This window comes from Nicotiana tabacum, chromosome 16 (assembly GCF_000715075.1).
Source record: "Nicotiana tabacum cultivar K326 chromosome 16, ASM71507v2, whole genome shotgun sequence".
Classification (NCBI taxonomy): domain Eukaryota; kingdom Viridiplantae; phylum Streptophyta; class Magnoliopsida; order Solanales; family Solanaceae; genus Nicotiana; species Nicotiana tabacum.
This window is the reverse complement of record NC_134095.1, coordinates 91,030,676-91,052,288: the sequence shown is the minus strand read 5'-3', so window position 1 is coordinate 91,052,288 and position 21,613 is coordinate 91,030,676. Positions and strand designations below refer to the sequence as shown.

General features: G+C 38.7%; 1 long non-coding RNA gene across 2 annotated transcripts; it reads right to left on the bottom strand.

Moving 5' to 3' along the window:
- Positions 1-525: 525 nt before the first annotated feature.
- Positions 526-19,528, bottom strand: LOC142170728 (uncharacterized). 2 transcript variants are annotated; one of them, XR_012700162.1, is made up of 3 exons: positions 19,038-19,528; positions 11,176-13,385; positions 526-769 (listed from the first exon to the last, which is right to left on the bottom strand). It is a non-coding gene; the product is annotated as an uncharacterized LOC142170728 (long non-coding RNA). The 2 variants fall into 2 exon arrangements; XR_012700163.1 differs by having other exon boundaries at positions 11,176-12,406.
- Between the last annotated feature and the right edge of the window lie 2,085 nt (positions 19,529-21,613).

The window sequence follows — 21,613 nt, the reverse complement described above, 5'->3', positions numbered from 1 at the left end:
ACCACGATTGTGACGATTAAGCAACTAATTAAAACTTTTAAGATCGTATTTGTCAACCAGATATCAGAACCTGCTGCACCCCCATGTGCACAACTGAATGATCTATCAATAATTCCACATCCTCGACCTGGACAACAATATGATAACAATGGTTGAGCAATCCTGACTCCCTTATAACCCCTCGGTAGTATCACAAACCATTGGCGTATAATTGATACCGAGTGCGTAATTTCATACACGAGTGGATGCAAAAGAACATAAGATATATGTTTTAAGCTTAATGAATGTCGCACGATAAGGAATAAAAAGGAATGGAACATAATAGCTCTGTAGCCTCTCAAAGAAAAGTACAGATGTCTCCGTACCGATCCGTAAGACTCTACTTAACTCGCTTATGACTTGTAGCACCTATGAACCTAGAGCTCTGATACCAACTTGTCACGATCCAATTTTCCCTACGTTGGGTTTCGTGATGGCATCTAGTCTTAGGGACTAGGTAAGCCTAGCAATTTCTGAATATCAACAATAAGGAAAATCCAACAGTCTTAATATAATCTTTACAAATTTATAGTCTTCCCAAAATTGGTAGTACAAGTCATAAGCTCTACAAAGTTTCACTACAACTTCTAAACCAATCGTATGGAAATAAGTACAACAGTGTGAATATAAAATAGGAAGGTGACTCCGAGGCCTGCGAACATAGCAACAGGATTACCTTGAGTCTCCACCGGAAGGACCCGCACAACTACTATCGATCAAATACCTGTATCTGTACACAAAAATATACAGAAGTATAGTATGAGCACACCATAGCAGTGCCCAGTATGTATCAAGACTAACCTCGGTAGAGTAGGGACGAGGAACAGTCAAGGCACCTACTGGTCAAATAAATTGAACATGATATAGCGATAAACTATTGGAATACGATAACAAGGTAACATCAGCAGCAGGGAGAAACTTAACCACAAACAGTAGAACAATAAAGGGAAACATGGATAGAAACGAAGATAACCAAGTAAATTAACACCAACATAGCTGGGAGATAGACAAGAAAAATGCACTCAAATAAGAAAGGCGATCTGAACTCAATAAATCATATCATATCTGATGCATAATTCCAGCCATCTCAAACTTGATGTCTCATATCATAACCTCAACTACCAAACCTTTAGCACACCCGGTACCTCGTGCCCACTTATTTCTATCTCACTTTGCGCAACAACGCTCTCATGCTACTCAGTACATAGGGTCCATAACTAATGCAATTAAGATGTTCGAGAAGTCTCATTTACATAACTTAAAGTAGAGTACAGTTTATAAACCAACTAGGAGCTCAACAAGAAAAGACGAAGTTATTATTAGAAATCATTTGAATAAAGAAGGTACCATTTTCAATTAAAATACAACATCGGATGATTATCACCTTTAACAAGGGATTTAATAAATTAACTAAGTAGAAATTCCTTTTTTAGTAAAATACAACATCAAACCGTTTAAGGAAAATTTAATTGAGAAATTAATTGGGTTAAAAACATAACAATTGTTGAAATTTGATGTATTGAAATATATATAAAAATAAGGCGACGTATTGTAAACAATATGGATTCCAAGACAAAGGATCATAGAAGTAAAGGAATCTAAACCGTTAAATAACAACAATTACAACAGAGACAAAATAATCACAAAAGGAGTATAACTCAATGCAAAGATAACAAACGGGGATCTCCCAAGATACCGTCATGTAGTCCCAAATGTAAATACTCGGGGATCTCTCAGTATCCTCCGTATATGAGCTAGGGATCTCTTGGTATCCCGAGGATCTCTTGGTATCCTCAATATATGTGCTGGGGATCTCTTGGTATCCCGAGGATCTCTTGGTATCCTCAATATATGTGATGCGGATCTCTTGGTATCCTGATAATCTCTTGGTATCCTCAATTTATGTGCTGGGGATCTCTTGGTATCCTCAATATATGTGCTGGGGATCTCTTGTATCCCGAGGATATCTTGAGGATATAAGTGTTGGGGATCTCTTGGTATCCCAAGGATCTCTTAGTATCCTCAACATAAAAGTGCAGGGGGATCTCCCGGGATATCGTCCCATAGTCCCAAAGTAAACATATAGGGGGATCTCCCGGGATACCGTCCCGTAATCCCAAAGTAAAAGCACAACAGTAATACGAAGAATACAAAAAAACAATCCAACAACCCAATCACAAGGAATTCCACCACCAAGAGTATGAATACACGACAATAAGAGAATCACTGGAAAACCAAGAAGCACAATAACCTTGACAAAACAACAAGACATAATAGGCATATGATAACTACACCGACAACCACAACAATTTGGACACCTAGCATATATACACGGGGTCATAGAAGAATTCACAATTTAGAGATAACAAAACGATAAGAAGAACAATCGCTTCAGTTAAGGCAAAAAGGCCACGTAACAAGTAAGAGTTAGAGGGAAGCTAACAACATCGTATGGAGCATATAGATGTAAATTAAGCAATTAGGAAACTTAATCATAACGGAATACTTCCCACATAATGAACATAAGGGCCTAAGAAACCTAAAGGCAAATTTCCCACAAATAAGTCTGAGCACACACTCGTCACCTCGCGTGCACAGACTACAAATAGCATAGAAGACTCAAATCCTAAGGGAAAGTCCCCCACACAAGGTTAGGCAAGATACTTACCTTGAACCAAGGTCAAATCAAATCCAAAATCACGCTCTTGCCACGAGTATCCAACTCCGGGTGGCCCAAATCTAGTCAAATCAATTACATAACGTAAATATAACTATAAACAACTAATTTAGCTAATGAAATCGAAGCTAATACAAGAAAATAGAAAAATGTCCAAAAATCCCCATTGGGGTCGTATCTCGGAACTCGACAAAAATCACGGAATATGAACCCCCATCCAACCACGAGTCCAACCATACCAATTTTGCTAAATTCTGACATCAACTCGACCCTCAAATTTTCAACTAAAGTCTTGGAAGATTTCTGCCATTTTCAACCCAAAAATGAGTAATCTAGTCGGAATATTCGATGATAATCCCATACGATTGACTAACAATAACCACAAGTGACTTATCTCAAGTTTCCCATAAATTCTTGCTCAAAAATCATCCAAAACAAAATGGAAAACTAGGGTATAGAACCTTACCTCTTTGATGAAGATTTTGTGATAATTCCTTGTTAATCTTCAAAGATTTGAGTAAGAATTGAAGAATGATTTGATGAAGATCACTTTCTCACTCTACGGATCCCTCTCTCGCTCTAAAGCATCCGAATTTTGCTCAAAAATGATCCAAAATAAACCCCAAAGCCTATTTATCAAAATGAGGTCGGGTTATTAAAATAGAAAAATTAACCCTCCGAAATCAGGTATGCGATCTCATAATCCATCGTATAATGGGTATGCAGGTCACAGATGCGTCGTGAAACTCGGTGCCTAGAACTGGGCTGTTCTGCTTCATTCTGCGGCCATTTTGTGATTGCATAATGATTTTGCGGTTCGCATAGTTATTTTGCGATCGCACATTTGACCGCAGAATCGCATTTTTTCAGCTTTTGGTAATTTGGTCATAACTTTGTGTAGGAATGTCCAAATGACAAACGGTTTGAAGAGTTGGAAACTAGACTCAGAGATCTTTAATTAGATAGGTTGTACATCACATTTCACCTTATATACATGTATATATGCTCATCCAAAGTAGGCTCTTGTGCGCATTCTCTTAAATTTTTAGCATATTATGAAATTTTCCAACTTGGCTTAGTATTAGGACTTTACTTAGACCCCATATATCTTATAATATGCCTTGTACACTTATTATCATATACAATTGGTATCCAACATGTTAATAGACCCCTTCCGCACGTAAAATAATATAATTAGAACACATCAACTTTCTTATTTCGCCAAAATGCGCCTAATTGTCCTACAGACTTCCATATCCAAATACGGACACACGTATAAGTCCGAAATCTCCATACGAAGCTATTGGCATCATTAAAAATTCATTCCGAGGTCGTTTGCTCAAAAGTCAACTCTTCGGTCAACTTTTTCCATTTGAACTTCAAAATAAGAATTTGTTTTTCTTTAAATTTAACTCTGAATCTTACGAAAACCAAATTCGACCATACAGGCGGGTCATAATGCATATTACAAAGCTTCTCAAGGTCTTAAGCTGTTGAACGAGACGCTAATTCTTAAAATAATAGGTCGGGTCGTTACACATTTAACTTCACAATATTGATTCACAACTAGAGTCAATACTCAACAAATATCTAATACCTGGAAAACATAATAAGACTTGTTTAACATGATGAATAACCAGTTTAAGCACGAACAATACGTATAAAGAAACATAACAGTCACAAGTATAAGATTCACTTGCATGCGATGACCCGACAACAACGTATAGATACTCGTCACCTCACCTATATATCGTACTCAACAACTAAACATGTAGCAAATAAGGCAACAATACCTAATACCTCAAGCTAAGGTTAGCCACAACACTTACCTCGATTCCACGGCCAAACTCAAGCCTCAATTACCGCTTTTTCCTCAAGATTCCACCCCCAATCCACTTGTATCTAATCATAATTAACTTAGTAATAACAATTATCGCTAAAGAAATCAATTCCATTGCATAATTACAATTTCCCAACATTTTTCCCAAAAAGTCGAAAACCAACCCCGGGCCCGCTTGGTCAAAACTCAAAGTTCAGATCAAAACCCGATTACCCATTCACCCCTGAGCCTGGATATACAATTGGTTTTGGAATCTGACCTCAATTTGATGTCTAAATCCCCAAATTTTGAAATTCCTAAATTCTACCGGAAACACCCAATTCCACCATGAAAACCCTAGATTTTGTGATAAAAATTTGTAAAAAGATGAAATAGATTGAAAGAAATGAGTTAAGAATCATTTACCTATGATTTGGGGAAGAAATGGTCTTTGGAAAATCGCCTCTTGAAGTTTAGGGTTTGAAAATTTGAGAAATGAATCCAAAATCCCGTCCAAAACTCATTTTGAATAGTTGCAGTTATCGCATTTGCGATCACAGATTCTCAAATGCGAACTCGCAAATGCGGACATTACTTTGCTAATGCGAAGGTTGTCCTGGCCTGTTGGTGTCGCAAATGGGAACAAATATTCGCAAATGTGGCCCCTGTTCTAGTCGCAATTGCGACGATGAGCTTCTCAATTGCAAAGGTCCCCTCCCAGCCTACTGATCCCAAATGCGAAGATTCTTCGCAAATGCAATGCTTGCATATTCGAGCCAGACTTCGCATTAGACCTGCAACATACCAGAAAATTTTCCTAAAGTCCAAAATCATTCCGTAGCCTATCCAAAACTCACCCGAGCCCTCGGGCTCCAAACCAACCATGTACACAAGTCTTAATACATCATACGAACTTGCTCATGCGACCAAATCCCCAAAATAACACATATAACTATGAATTCAACACCAAAACACATAAAAATTTTAAGATAGTTTGAAACTTCCTATTTTCTCAACCATAGGTTCGAATCACGTCAAATCACTTCCATTTTTTCTCAAAATTTTACAGATAATTTTAAATATTATGACGGACCTGTACCGGGCTCCGAAACCAAAATACGGGCCGGATAATAACAAGTTCAAATATTATTCAATTTCCATAAACTATTATATTTCCAGTTTAACAATTTTCTTTAAAAATTTATTTCTCGGGCCAGGGACCTCAGAATTCAATTCCGGACATATGCCCAAGTCCCATATTTTACTATGGACCCTCCAGGACCATCAAATCACGGGTCCAGGTTCGTTTGCCCAAAATGTTGACCAAAGTCAACTTGAATCAATTTTAAAGGCAAAACTCAATATTTTTCTCAAATTTTCATATAAGGGCTTTTCGAAAGCACGCCCGGACTGCACACGCAAATCGAGGAAAAAATAAGGTTTTCAAGGCCTTGGAACACAAAATCGGATTCTAAAACAAAAGATGACCCTTTGGGTCATCACATTCTCCACCACTAAATCAACCGTTCATCCTCGAATGGACATAGAATAATGCTTGAGTCGGTGAAAATATGGGAATATCTGCTCCTCATATCGGACTCGGACTCCCAGGTAGCTCCCTCAATAGGATTACCTCTCCAATGCACACGAATCGAAGGGTAACTCTTCGATCTCAACTGGCAAACCTGTTTGTCTAAAATGGCTACCGACTCCTCCTCCCAAGCTAAATCCTTGTCCAGCTGGACAGTGCTTAAATCTAATACGTGGAATGCATCGTCGTGATACTTCCGAAGCATGGACACGTGAAACACTGGATGCACAACTGATAAACCTGGCGGCAACGCAAGTCTGTAAGCCACCTCTCCCACTCGATCAAGGATCTCAAAAGGCCTGATGTACCTAGGGCTTAGCTTTCCCTTCTTCGCAAAACTCATCACGCCTTTCATGGGCGACACCCGAAGCAACACTCTCTCTCTGACCATGAATGCTACGTGACGAACCTTATGGTCGGCATAACTCTTTTGCCTGGATTGAGCTGCACAAAGTCTATCCTGAATGATCTTAACCTTATCCAAGGCATCCTGTACTAAATCTGTACCTAACAACTGAGCCTCTCCCGACTCAAACCATCCCACCGGCGATCGATACTGTCTACCATACAACGCCTCATAGAGAGCCATCTGGATGCTCGATTGATAATTGTTGTTGTAGACAAACTCCGCTAATGGCAAGAACTGATCCCAAGAACCTCCAAAGTCAATAACACAGGCGCGGAGCATATCCTCCAAAATCTGAGTAGTACGCTCGGACTATTTGTCCGTCCGAGAATGAAATGCTGTGCTCGACTCAACCTACTTACCCAACTCATGCTGAACTTGCCTCCAGAAATACGAGGTAAACTGCATACCTCGATCAGAAATGATAGTCACGGGCACACCATGGAGACAAATGATCTCATGGATATAAACCTCTACCAATCACTCATAAGAATATAAAACTGCCACATGAATGAAATACGCTGACTTGGTCATCCTATCCACAATAATCCATACTGCATCGAACTTTTTCTGAGTCTAGGGAGTCCAACAACGAAATCCATAGTGATATGCTCCCACTTCCACTCAGGGATCTCAATCTTCTGAAGTAAACCACCAGGTCTATGCTCGTACTTTACCTGTTGACAATTCAAACTCCGAGCTACATACGCAACAATATCATTCTTCCTCCTCCTCCACCAATAATGCTGCCGTAAGTCCTGAAACATCTTGTCGGCGCTCGAATGAATAGAGTATTGGTATTTTGGACCTCCTCTAGAATCAACTCACGAAGTCCATCCACATTGGGCACGCAAATACGACCGTACATCCTCAAAACTTCATCATCTCCAACTATAACCTGCTTGGAATCTACGTGCCGCATTGTGTCCCTAAGGACAAGTAGATGAGGGTCATCACACTGCCGATCTTTGATATGCTCAAATAATGAAGACAGAGTGACTGTACAAACTAGAACACGACTAGGCTCCGAAACATCCAGCCTCACGAACTGATTGGCCAAAGCCTGAACATCTAAAACAAGCGGTCTCTCACTGACTAGAATATACTCAAGGCTACCCATATTAGCCGACTTCCTACTCAAAGCATCAGCCACTACATTGGCCTTCCCGGGATGATACAAGATGGTGATATCATAGTCTTTCAATAGCTCCAACCACCTCCTCTTCCTTAAATTTAACTCTTTCTTCTTGAACAAGTATTGCAAACTCTTGTGATCCATGAACACCTCACACGACACGCCATATAAATAATGCCTCCAAATCTTCAGCGTGTGAACAATGGTTGCTAGCTCCAAATCATGAACCAGATAGTTCTTCTCATGAATCTTCAACTGCCGTGAAGCATATGCAATAACCTTTCCATTCTGCATCAATACCACACCAAGTCCAATACGAGATGCGTCATAATACACTGTATATGGCCCTGAACCTGTAGGCAACACCAACACCAATGCCGTAGTCAAAGTTGTCTTAAGCTTCTGAAAGCTCGCCTCACACTCATCCGACCATCTGAATGAGCAACACTTCTGGGTCAACTTGGTTATCGGGGCTGCTATGGATGAAAACCCCTCCACAAACCGAAGGTAGTAACCCCCCAAGCCCAAGAAACTCCGGATCTCTGTAGCTGATGTGGGTCTAGGCCAATCCTTAACTGCCTCAATCTTCTTAGGATCCACCTGAATACCCTCTACTGATACAACGTGACCCAAGAAAGCAATTGAACTCAACCAAAATTCACACTTTTAAAACTTAGCATATAATTGGCTGTCTCTTAGAGTCTGAAGAATGACTCGAAGATGCTGCTCATGCTCCTCTTGGGTGCGGGAGTAGATCAAGATATCATCAATAAATACAATCACTAAGGAATCCGAATAGGGATTGAACACTCGGTTCATCAAATTCATGAACGCTATTGGGGAATTTGTCAAACCAAATGACATCACTAGAAAATCATAATGCCTGTACCGAGTCCAAAAAGCTGTCTTAAGGACATCGGATGCCCTAATCCTAAACTGATGGTAGCCAGACCTCAAATCAATCTTTGAAAACACCTTGGCATCCTGAAGCTGATCAAATAAATCATCGATCCTCGGCAATGAATACTTGTTCTTAATGGTGACTTTGTTCAACTGCCGATAGTCTATGCACATCCTCATTGACCCAACCTTCATCTTAACAAACAACATCGGCACACCCCAGGGCGAGACACTAGGTCTAATAAAGCCCTTGTCAAGCAAATTTTGCAACTGTTCCTTAAATTCTTTCAACTCTAGCGGGACCATGCGGTACAACGGAATAGAAATGGGCTAAGTGCCCGGAGCCAAATCAATACAAAAGTCCATATCCCTATCGGGTGGCATCCCATGCAGGTTTGCAAGAAATACCTCAGGAAACTCACGAACTACTGGTACGGAATCCATGGAAGGAACCTCTGCATTGGAATCACGAGCATAAGACAAATAAGCCAAACACCCATTCTCCACCATACGCCAAGCCTTCACATAAGAAATGACCTTACTGGTAGAATGACCAGGAGTCCCTCTCCACTCCAATCAAGACAACCCCGGCAAGGCTAAGGTCATGGTGTTGGCGTGACAGTCCAGTATAGCATGATAAGGTGACAGCCAATCCATCCTCAAATGACATCAAAGTCGACCATATCAAGAAGTAGGAGATCTACACGGGTCTCAAGACCCCCAATAATAACCACACACGAGCTATAGACACGATCTACAATAATAAAATCACCCACCGATGTGGACACATATACCGGAGCACTCAAAGAATCACGAGGCACAACCAAATACGTAAAAAAATAAGATGACACATAATAGTATGTAGACCCTGGATCAAATAGAACTGAAGCATCTCTACTGCAAATTGAAACTGTACCGGTGATAATGGCATCGGATGCCTCAGCCTCGAGCCTGGCTGGGAAAGGATAGCATTGGGGTTGGGCCCTACCATTCTGAATTACATCCCTGGGACAGCCTCCTGCCGGCTGGCCTCTGTCACACCTCCTTTTTACCTACACCCGGAAGGGTGTAAGGGAGTTTTTCCAATTAAAGTGACAATCGAAACGGGATTATTTTATTTAAAAATTCAAAGTCCCCACTTGGGATAATTTATGGTGTCCCAAGTCACCGATTTAGAATCCCGAATCGAGGAAATATTGACTCTGTTTTTCAGTCTGCGAACATAGAAATCCGGGTAAGGGATTCTGTTAACCCGGGAGAAAGTGTTAGGCATTCCCGAGTTCCATGGTTTTAGCACGGTCGCTCAACTATTATTACTGGCCTAATTATCTGATTTTAAAAACACTTTTAAACCTATGGTGCAATTTTAACTTATTAACCACTTTTAATTAATTTTAGGAAGATTCAACGTTATCTAAAACACGTCTTGAACCACGCCATATGAAATGCACCCACGGTCTGCAACATATTTTATTTAACGTTGTTGAGATTTGAATTTGGGTCACATAAATGCACACCCGAGTTTAGGAAATTAATTTTTAAATAGCATGTCTATAGCAACTATGCTCTTTCAACTTTGCGAGGTCCATGAAAATTCAACTAAATGGCACGCCTCGATTTCTAAGGATTAAAAATTAATTCAATGAGGGCCATGCATTTGAGATTTTTGTTTGGCACGACACACCTCAAATTATTTCAAAGTGGTTTTATTATCCGAAATTGTTATGATTAGGTCACATGAAATGCACCCCCGAATTTTGAAATTATAAATCACAACTACGTCACGGGAACCATACCAGTAGCCATGATAATTTAATTATGTGCCTAAAGCAAACTATGATGATTTCTGATTATTTTTCCTAAAAATAGATTAACCTTTCATTCAAACAAGATCCAATTTCAAATTTAATGTCTTCAACATAATTGGCATGAACTTAAATAATCAGAATACTCCAAGTTTAATCACGATTCACTCAAAACGCAAAATTAGCATCACATGGACTAACTTTTTTTTCGTCAATCTGGGAACATAAAACTTAAACTCAATAGCATAGACTAAAACGATATGTGATACTACCAACTATATTTCTGAGTTGTATATCATATGCTTATTTGGCTCACTTTTCTTTGCTATAAAAATACACTAATTAAAGCACTATCTTTTCCAGTTCAGCCACATCAATTTTTTTGCCAATTCAATCAGTTTCTTTTAATGGCCCTCCAAATACCTATACTGCCTTATAGGAAAGGAAAATAATTTTTTATGAGTCATGGAAATCATTGTGAAGTACAACTGATACGTTCTATTATAAATTTCACATCGCTATTGCAAATTAAACATAATATCAACCCAAGGTCTCCATGAATCAGATTCAATACCAAATAAAGCAATTAACATATCTCAAATTAGAGAGGCGTGAGTGGACCTTTGATGTTTAACTCGACCAAACAAAAGCCTTCAATCAGAGACGAAAACTTAATCAGCAGAACAAAACGATAATAGGACAACGCCGCCGATCACAAACGGAACTTCGAACAGAACCTCACATTCATAACATTGTAATAACATTGTAATATAACCAGAATAATATGAAAGAAGTAATCTTACCACCAAAAATGGAAACCTCGAACCAGACCAGAAAACCTGCCGGAGCCGCGACAAAACTCCACAACGGGCCTCGTCGGAACCACGGACAGAACCTCATCGTGAACTCAACCCGACTCAAACTCTGAACTCGCCGGATTCCAGGGTTTTAAATTGACAATCAGAAGAAGAAACTAACATTTGAAACAAAAATCAAAGGACTTGAATGCGAAGTCTGTCCTCCGTTTTTGTCGTTCGTCCCTTCACCACAAAATCCCCAAATTTCTTTTGCTATGTCACTATGTGTTTATATGAAGAATCCCCAATTGAATAAAGTGTTTTTTGTTTGAGAAGAAAATTTCAAATGTATGGCTGCTATGATATTTGAAGAAGGAGGTGCCTCCTTTATCCCTAAGTCAGCTTTTTAGTCTTTTCTTGGCATTTCAGCTGATGCATTTTTGGGAGTCGACCATGGGAACGACGGATTCCATTTTTGCAGAGTGTTTTTTTTGGCCTCCTCCTTATATTTTATGTGTAGGTCCTATTATATAGGGGTAGGGATTAGGTTAGGGGTATGGGCCTAGGAGTTATGGGTTTGGAAATTATGGGCTAGGTCTAAAATTAGACCTAAAAATGAGTTGCTCGATCCCAAGCTTTACTCTTTCCACGCGAATGAGATTAAAATATGATCTTATTTATTAATTGGTCCTACTTAAATAAAATAACTATTAAAATAAGACTGACCATTAAAATAATACTATTTTTGGTATTTTTCAAGATTAAAAATAATTACAAAACATTAATGAAATTATTTTGTAATTTTCGTTTTCTTGTATTAAAATAAAAGTAAAAGAGTAAAAATGAGTTGAAATAGCTATATTAGGCCTAAATTAAATATTTACGTGCTAAAATATGAAAAATCTTGGGGAGGGTAAAAAATCACATGTCTACAGCTGCCCCTCTTTGACTGGAAATACAAAGTATTTTCAGACAAAGAATGACTAGACATGTTTTTTTTGACCCGAGCCTTATTGAATTGAATTCTCTTATTTTCCAGGTGGGCGCCTGATTGCTGAACTTGAACCGTCTTCTCTTGTTACTTGACACTGTTTTCCCTTGCACCTTGAACCATTTTCCCTTGAAACTTCAACTGTCTTCCTTCGAAACTGTTTTCCCTTGAAACTTGAGTTGTCTTCCTTCGAAACTGCTTTCCCTTGAAACTTGAGTTGCCTTCCCTTGTTCTCCAGGTGTGCGCCTGATTACAACAAAACAGACAAAATAAAAGAAATTTTCCTGCCCCAGTTTGATATTAGGAACATCTGTAAGTGTTAATAAAACTATAAATCACTTGCGTTGCTGATGAAGGATGCAATGATGAGAGTAAAATTAATGATTCGACTAGGATGTGCATCTCCTAAATGTGATTGAGCTTGCGGAAAACTATAAACTAAGCTTGACTAAAGTAAAAACTGACCCTATTCTCCAGGCGGGGCCCCTAATTTCAGGAAAACTAAACATTGATAACTTAAGAAAACTAAAAATTGACCCCTCTTTTTTTCAAATTCAGACTTCCCTTCTTTCTTTTGTTTTAATTATTATCCTAGAAGAAAATTCATCGGACTAGGTTTTCTATCTTAGGAGAAAGATTCATCAGACTAAGATTTTGATCATAGAAGAAAGTTCATCAGACTAGGTCTCTTTTCTTCTTCATTTTTTTGGGCATCTTAGGAGAAATATTCATCAGACTAAGACGTCGATCCTAGGAGAAAATTCATCAAACTAGGTTTTCTATCTTAGGAGAAATATTCATCAGACTAAGACGTCGATCCTAGCAGAAAATTCATTAGACTAGGTTTTCTATCTTAGGAGAAAGATTCATCAGACTAAGATTTCTATCCTAGGAGAAAGTTCATCAGACTAGGTCTTCTATCTTAGGAGAAAGATTCATCAGACTAAGATTTCTATCCTAGGAGAAAGTTCATCAGGCTAGGTCTTCTATCTTAGGAGAAAGATTCATCAGACTAAGATTTTGATTGGGAGGAAAATCCATCAGACTAGGACTATTTATCCTAGGAGGAAAAAATGTGAAGATCAATAGCAAGATTTTATGCACAATAGCAAGACAAATAAAGGCAAAGATTTGAGAAACTCCCCTTTGCCGACTCTTCTCTTCTTTTCTTTTTCTTCTTTTTTTTTTGTTTTTTTTGAACCACTTTTCTTGCGCTGCTTTGTTCCTGTTTCACACAAAGAAAAATTTGTCAGTTTTGAAAATGGTGGTCGGTTTGTGGCCTTGAGTCCTTGGGCCGTTTTGACTTTTGCTCAATCAGCTTGAGTCGGCTTCAAGAGACTTTTGCTTTGCATCAACCCTAATTGTTTCACACCTAGTATCATTTGTATTTGCGGCTCAATCAGCCTTATCTCAACTGGAGATCTTTGCCTAGGTGACCCTTTCCGATATCTTGAATGGCTTTCTGCTTTTTGAGCAATTTGTCTGTCAAAGAGAATCACCAGTTATCTTTCTTGCACCAAGTAGGCTGAGAAAAGTCTTTTTTGGGGAAGCCTTTGTATGAATCCTCAAGGTATATTGACAGAAATAACTTAGTATTGGCCAAATATGCTTTATGAAATTGAAAAGTTGGTAGCAGATTTTGAAATCTTTTCTTGCTTGTTTTGACAAGGACCGACTCGGAGTGAAGGACACAATGATGCAAAGAAACAAGTATTAACAAGAAATGCCCCTATCGTAAGGACAGAAGGAAGAGTTCTTTTTTTTTTCAATAACTAGCCTTAATGATCATGACATGCATTTTGGACTTAACGGCTGATCTACCAAACTAATCCAATCTTCCCTTTTACCATTCTTATGACCTTTGAAGTCGGGCTTGTTCGTACCAATCCTTTGTATCAGCTTCAAGACTCACTTTCGACTAGTGGTACCCCGAGGGATTTTCACCAAGAAGCCTCTCTCATTTATTCATCTCTGTTTACCATCGCCTTACAGTGCCCCTGAGGATTTTCACTAGTAAGACTCTCTCATTTTTCTTTTTCTTTCCCTCTTTTTGTGAGCAACTCGGCGATGTTCTACGTCGTGTGATAACTGTTACTCATTGCATGCATCTCTTGGCATTCTTAAAGGAATACTGGGAGGTCTTTATTTGGAAGGTTTTTGGATAGGGTTGGAAAGAAAGGTCGGCATGAAGGCTCAATATAAACTCAAAATGAGGGGTTGTAGAATTACAACTCTTGGAATCGACTCTTTCAAAAATGAAATAAAATCTTTGCCACAGTTTCTAATGCTGGGAATTTTTGGATTTTTCTATTTTTTTCTTTTTCTTCTAAATTCTTATTTGGTTGGACCGAACCGTGAGGCTGCCTACGTATCTTTATTTTAAAGGAATCAGGTCTATCGTAGTTCAAACATATGACCTAAACTATTTTTCATCTTTCTTTCTGTTTCTTTTTTTTCTTTTTTCTTTTTCTCTTTTTTTCTTCTTTTCTTTTTTTTCTTCTTTTTCCCTTTTTTCCTTTTTTTAGTTGCCCCAGTTTCTATTTTTGAGGGCATGGACCTTCGACAATTCTTTTTTTTTTCACTTGAACTTTCAAAGAGCTGCCCCAGTTTGTACTCTTGGGGCATGGACTTTTCTTTTTTTTTCATTTTTTTGACTCTTGACTCTAAACTTGATTCCAAAAGGGGGTGGTCAAAGAAAATAACACAGGCTCAAAAGGGGTAATAAAGGGTATAAAGTGTTTGGGTAGCAGAAAAAGGGCCTCCCAGCCTCGAGAATGCCAAACATATTAGCCTTTCACAATCACGACATTGATGGACATGTTGCTTTCTGGGTCTTTTTCAGTGTAAAGCTGTATGAGCAATACTTTCCTTGCAGTGAATGCCCTTGTCAATTCAGGTGACTTTTCTTGGATTTTGTCTTGAGGAGGAAGATGCATTTTGCCACTAACTAATCCATTTTAAGTTGTCTGGAATAGACCATCTTTTGAAAAACATTTTCTATCTCTTAGTGCTAAACAAATTTCAACCCGTCCAATCATCCTTAAACCCGATCTTCTCAAATGATTCAAAAAATAGAGATCCTTAACTTCTATGAGCATGACTGCTTTGGTTCCATGTAAACTGGGCTCATGCTTTTTTTCCAATTGTTTCATGTCTCTATTCATCTTCAAAAGTGTCTCTTTCTCACTTATCCAATTCAAGACTAAATAAGTTTTTTAAGGTCTAGCCAAAAATTTCTCATACATGTCATGTCACCAAAAACTAGCATGAACAGAACTATGCACAAAATGGACACAAAATGACTAACTGCTTTTTATTGAATAAAGGATAGCAGGGTCCGATAACACAAAAGAAGAAGAAAAAAATAACAAAATAAGCTACCATGGCTAAAAGTGGAGTGACTTTCCAGTTACTAAGCAACATCTTAGCCACACATTCGCACATCAGCATTATTACGACATTTAACCATTTTGATTACTTTGGATTCAACACTCAAATTTTGACGATCATCCCGAGCAGACCATGTCCTATTGCTCAAATCTGGTAAACTCAACCCCACATTTGCCTCCATTTTTAATTTTTCACCGCCAACTTGCCTACTTGCCTTTTTGTGACCCTGGATCAACAATAATGGTGCTTATTCCCTTGGTTGAGAAGATACTTTTATTTCCGAGAGATCTTGGATTGTTCTTGTAACTCGCCATTGCAAACCGACCACCTTTGACTAGCTTTTATTTCAAAACAACAACCATATTAGAATAAACACCCTTTTCTTTTCTTTTTTTTTTCCTTTTTTTTCTTGTTTCTTTTCTCTCTCTTTTTTTTTCTCTTTTTCATTTTCCCCTTTTTTAAACCATTCGATCGAACCTGATGTGGGTTGCCTACGTATCATATGGGAACATCAATCAGATCTTGCGTAGTTTGGGAAGATTAGAAACAAAGTAAATAAACTAAGTCTTTTTGGATTTTGAAATTTGTTTTTTTCGAAAGAAATACTTACAAAGAAGAAAGAAAATATTTTTTGGATTTCGATTTATTTTTTTTTAAGATTTTTTTTGAAAATAAAGAAGTCTAAAGAAGAGGAAAAAAATATTTTCTTGAATTTTAACTTCTTTTTCTTTTTTTCTGGAAATTTCGAAAGAAAACCTTCTAAATAAGAAAGGAAATTGGACTTTTACTTTTATTTATGAAAGGAATGCTTCTTAAAAAAAGAAAATATTTTTGAATTTTGAATTTTCATTTCAATTTTGAAAGAAGAATGAAAATATTTTTGGATATTTGGGAGAAATTAAAAGAAAATATTTTTGTATATTTTTTTTAAAAATTATTAGTGTCTAAAAGAAAGGCTTTCTAAAGAAGCAAGTAATGGAAAATATTTTTTTGATTTTTTGAAAATTGGGGTCTCAAAATAAAAGACTTTTCTAGAGAGGAAGTAAAGGAAAATATTTTTGGATTTTTTGAAAATTATGGGCCGGAACCGATGAGGTTTGCCTACGTATCTCACATCCGGTGAGAATCAGACCCGTGTAATTCACCCAGTTTTGACGGAACAGGAAAATATGACACTTGAAAAATTTGGCTCCTTTTGAAATGACTTTTTTTTTTCCAGAATTTTGGCAGTTTTCAGAATTTTCCAAATACCTACCTCTCACTTTTTGTTTCTTTTTTCTTCTTTCTCCTCTTTTTTGATTTACTTTTTTTTCTTTTTTTCATTTTCGTTCCCTATTCTAGAAGCCAGTCAACATGCAAGCCGAAACAGACAGATACGCAAGTACCACATAAGATGCATCAAAATGGTCTTTTGATTTTTGGGTACACCTGTCCTAGACAAACCCAACCTCTGTGTTGAGTCTCCAAAGTCAAATGCACATGATGCAAACAAACGTTCCTACTAGGGATCCGACATGAGGTTGAGTTATTCTAGGTTTAAAACATGGGTGTATTATTCTAGACCTAGCTTACCCGAGCGGACAACTCGAGCCGAGGAGAGGTTGCATACCGGTAACCAAAAGATTATCCGGCTATGCAACTTGTCCGAACCTCGTTGTATTTGGGATATGACACTAACAGAAAGAAGTCACGACCAGCGTGCACTCCTCAGGAGAGAGAAGAGAGGGGTTTCATAGCAGTTTATATACAATTCAGATAATATCAAAGCGGTAAAGCAACATTTAGCACATTAGGCCCAAACATGTAATAAAATCAGATAATAAATAAAGCCAAATATAACAATTCATCTAAGCTCGAATTCTGAATCCTGAACCAGAGATTCTGGGTTCATTCCCCAGTAGAGTCGCCAGAGCTGTCACACCTCCTTTTTACCTATACCCGGAAGGGTGTAAGGGAGTTTTTCCAATTAAAGTGACAATTGAAACGGGATTATTTCATTTAAAAATTCAGAGTCGCCACTTGGGATAATTTATGGTGTCCCAAGTAACCTATTTAGAATCCCGAATCGAGGAAAGATTGACTCTGTTTTTCAGTCCGTGAACATAGAAATCCGGGTAAGGAATTCTGTTAACCCGGGAGAAGGTGTTAGGCATTCCCGAGTTCCGTGGTTTTAGCAAGTCCGCTCAACTGTTATTATTGGCCTAATTATCTGATTTTAAAAACACTTTTAAACCTACGGTGCAATTTTAACTTATTAACCGCTTTTAATTAATTTTAGGAAATTCAACGTTATCTAAAAGACGTCTTGAACCACGCCACACGAAATGCATCCCCGGTCCGCGACATATTTTATGTAACATTGTTGAGATTTGGATTTGGGTCACATAAATGCACACCCGAGTTTAGGAAAGTAATTTTTAAATAGCACGCCTATAGCAACTACACTCTTTCTACTTTGTGAGGGCCATGAAAATTCAACTAAATGGCACGCCTCGATTTCTAGGGATTAAAAATTAATACAATGAGGGCCATGCATTTGAGATTTTTGTTCGGCACGACACACCTCAAATTATTTCAAAGGGGTTTTATTATCCGAAATTGTTATGATCAGGTCACATGAAATGCATCCCCGAATTTGGAAATTATAAATCACATCTACGTCATGGGAACCATACCCGTAGCCATGATAATTTAATTATGTGCCTAAAGCAAACTACGATGATTTGTGATTATTTTTCCTACAAATAGATTAACCTTTCATTCAAACAAGATCCAATTTCAAACTTAATGTCTTCAACATAATTGGCATGAACTTAAATAATCAGAATACTCCAAGTTTAATCACGGTTCACTCAAAATGCAAAATTAACATCACATGGATTAACTTTTTTTTGTCAATCTGAGAACATAAAACTTAAACCCAATAGCATAGACCAAAACGATATGTGATGCTGCCAACCATATTTCTGAGCTGTATATCATATGCTTATTTGGCTCACTTTTCTTTGCTATAAAAATACACTAATTACAGCACTATCTTTTCCAGTTCAGCCACATCAATTTTTTTGCCAATTCAATCAGTTTATTTTGATGGCCCTCCAAATACCTCTACTGCCTTATAGGAAAGGAAAACAATTTTTTTATGATTCATGGAAATCAGTGTGAAGTACATCTGATACGTTCTATTATAAATTTCACATCGCTATTGCAAATTAAACACAATTTCAACCCAAGGTCTCCATGAATCAGATTCTATAACAAATAAATCAATTAACAGATCTCAACTTAGAGAGGCGTGAGTGGACCTTTGATGTTTAACTCGACCAAACAAAAGCCTTCAATCAGAGATGGAAACTTAATCAGCAGAACAAAACGATAATAGGACAACGCCGCCGATCACAAACGGAACTTCGAACAGAATCTCGCATTCATAACATTGCGATAACATTGTAATAGAACCAGAATAAAATGAAAGAAGTAATCTTACCACCAAAAATGGAAACCTCGAACCAGACCAGAAAACACGCCGGAACCGCGACAAAACTCCACAACGGGCCTTGTCGGAACCACGGATAGAACCTTGTCGTGAACTCAACACGACTCAAACTCTGAACTCGCCGTATTTCAGGGTTTTAAATTGACAATCAGAAGAAGAAACTAACATTTGAAACAAAATCAAAGGTTTTGAATCCGAAGTCCGTCCTCCGTTTTTGCCGTTCGTCCCTTCACCACAAAATCCCCAAGTTTCTTTTGATATGTCACTATGTGTTTATATGAAGAATCCCCAATTGAATAAAGTGTGTTTTGTTTGAGAAGAAAATTTCAAATGTATGGCTGCCGTGATATTTGAAGAAGGAGGTGCCTTCTTTATCCCTAAGTCATCTTTTTGGTCTTTTCTTGGCATTTTAACTGATGAATTTTTGGGAGTCGACCATGGGAACGACGGATTCCATTTTTGCAGAGTGTTTTTTTGGCCTCCTCCTTATTTTTTATGTGTAGGTCCTATTATATAGGGGTAGAGATTAGGTTAGAGGTATGGGCCTAGGAGTTTTGGGTTTGGAAATTATGGGCTAGGTCTAAAATTAGGCCTAAAAATGAGTTGCTCGAGCCCAAGCTTTACTCTTTCCACATGAATGAGATTAAAATACGATCTCATTTATTAATTGGTCCTACTTAAATAAAATAACTATTAAAATAAAACTGACCATTAAAACAACACAATTTTTGGTATTTTTCAAGATTAAAAATAATTACAAAATATTAATGAAATTATTTTTGTAATTTTCGTTTTCTTGTAATAAAATAAAAGTAAAGGAGTAAAAATGAGTTGAAATATCTATATTAAGCCTAAATTAAATATTTACGTGCTAAAATATGAAAAATCTTGGGGAGGGTCAAAAATCACATGTCCACAGCCTCCACCTCTAGCGGCCTGACCTCCACCTCTAGTACCTCGGCCTCCACCTCTAGCTATCTGACCCCTACCTTTAGTTGGCTGAGAGGGCGGTGCCAGAACCATGGCATGAGAACCCTGATGCCGAGAACTGCTCGATGCTCAAGGGCAAAATCTAGCAAAATGCCTCGAATCGCCACAAGTATAACAAGACCTCGGCTGCTGAGACTGCTGACACTGAAGCTGACCTTGACGACCTAAGTAACCACCCTAAAAACTTTGGAGCAGAGGTGCACTGATAGGAGCTAGTGATGCACTGTAGGGTAGTTGATCAGAATACTGCATATGAGAGCCACGACCACCGTGAGAAGCCTAAAGTGCTGAATGAAATGGCCTAGGAGGATGGCCTCTACCAAAAGAATCCTTGCTGCCAGACGAGGTGATACTGAACCTACCAGAATGACGAGGCCTCTTGTCAGACCCCTGACCACTCCCCTAAGCCAAAACCATCTCAACTCGCTTGGCCATATTGGCTGCATCCTAAAAAGAAATCTCGCTACCTGTCTCCTTAGCCATTTGCAATCTGATAGGCTGAGTGAGTCTCTCAATAAACCTCCTCACCCCCTCTCTCTCGGTGGGGAGTATGAGAAGAGCATGACGAGCCAAATCAATATACCTAGTCTCGTACTGAGTGACAGTGATAGAACCCTACTGAAGGTGCTCGAACCGCCTGCGGTAGTCCTCTCTCTGAGTAATAGGAAGGAACTTCTCGAGAAATAACTGAGAGAACTGGTCCCAAGTAAAGCCACGCGACCTAGATGGTCTAGTCAACATAAAATCATTCCACCATCTCTTGGCGGACCCTATCATCTAGAATACAGAAAAATCGACCCTATTGGTCTCCACTATCCTCAAGTTCTGCAACACCTCATGGCAGCGGTCAAGATAATCCTAGGGGTCCTTAGAAGTTGCCCCACTATAATGAACCGGGAAAAGCTTGGTGAACTTATCCAACCTCAACAAAGCCTAAAAAGACATAGATGATCTACCAGCGGCCTGAGCAACAATAACTGGTTGAGCTACTCCCACTGGCTGAGCTGCTGAAGTCTGGAACTAAGGATCCATCTGCTCTGGAGTGTGGATAGCGGGAGTCTGGGCTCCTCCCCCAGCCTGAGAGATGACTGGTGCTATAGGGAACGTGCTAGTCGGAGCTACGCTCTCCATAAGGACCACTAGACGGACCAAAGCAACCTGAAGTACCGGGATAGCGATGAATCCCTCGGGAACCTGAGCTAGCCCTGTCGGAACGGTTTGAGCCGAAACCTCATCATCGAACTCCACCAGAGGCTCCATTGCTGGTGCTTTTTCTCGAGCTCTAGGCTGAGCCCTACCCCTGCCTCAGCCTCTAGCACGGGTTCAGCCTCATCCTCTGCCCCTCATAGGAGCTGTCGCTGGGGGCTCAACCTGCTGATCAGCTGATGAAGTAGTACATGTTCTCGCCATCTACAAAATAACAAAGTAGAAGTTCAATTAGCATTGAGAAATTAGATCGCACGACAGAGAAGAATAGATGTGAAGTTATTCCTAAACTCTGTAGCCTCTAGGGGATAAACACAGACATCTCCATACCAATCCCTCATGCTCTACCTAGCTTGTTCATGAATTGTGAG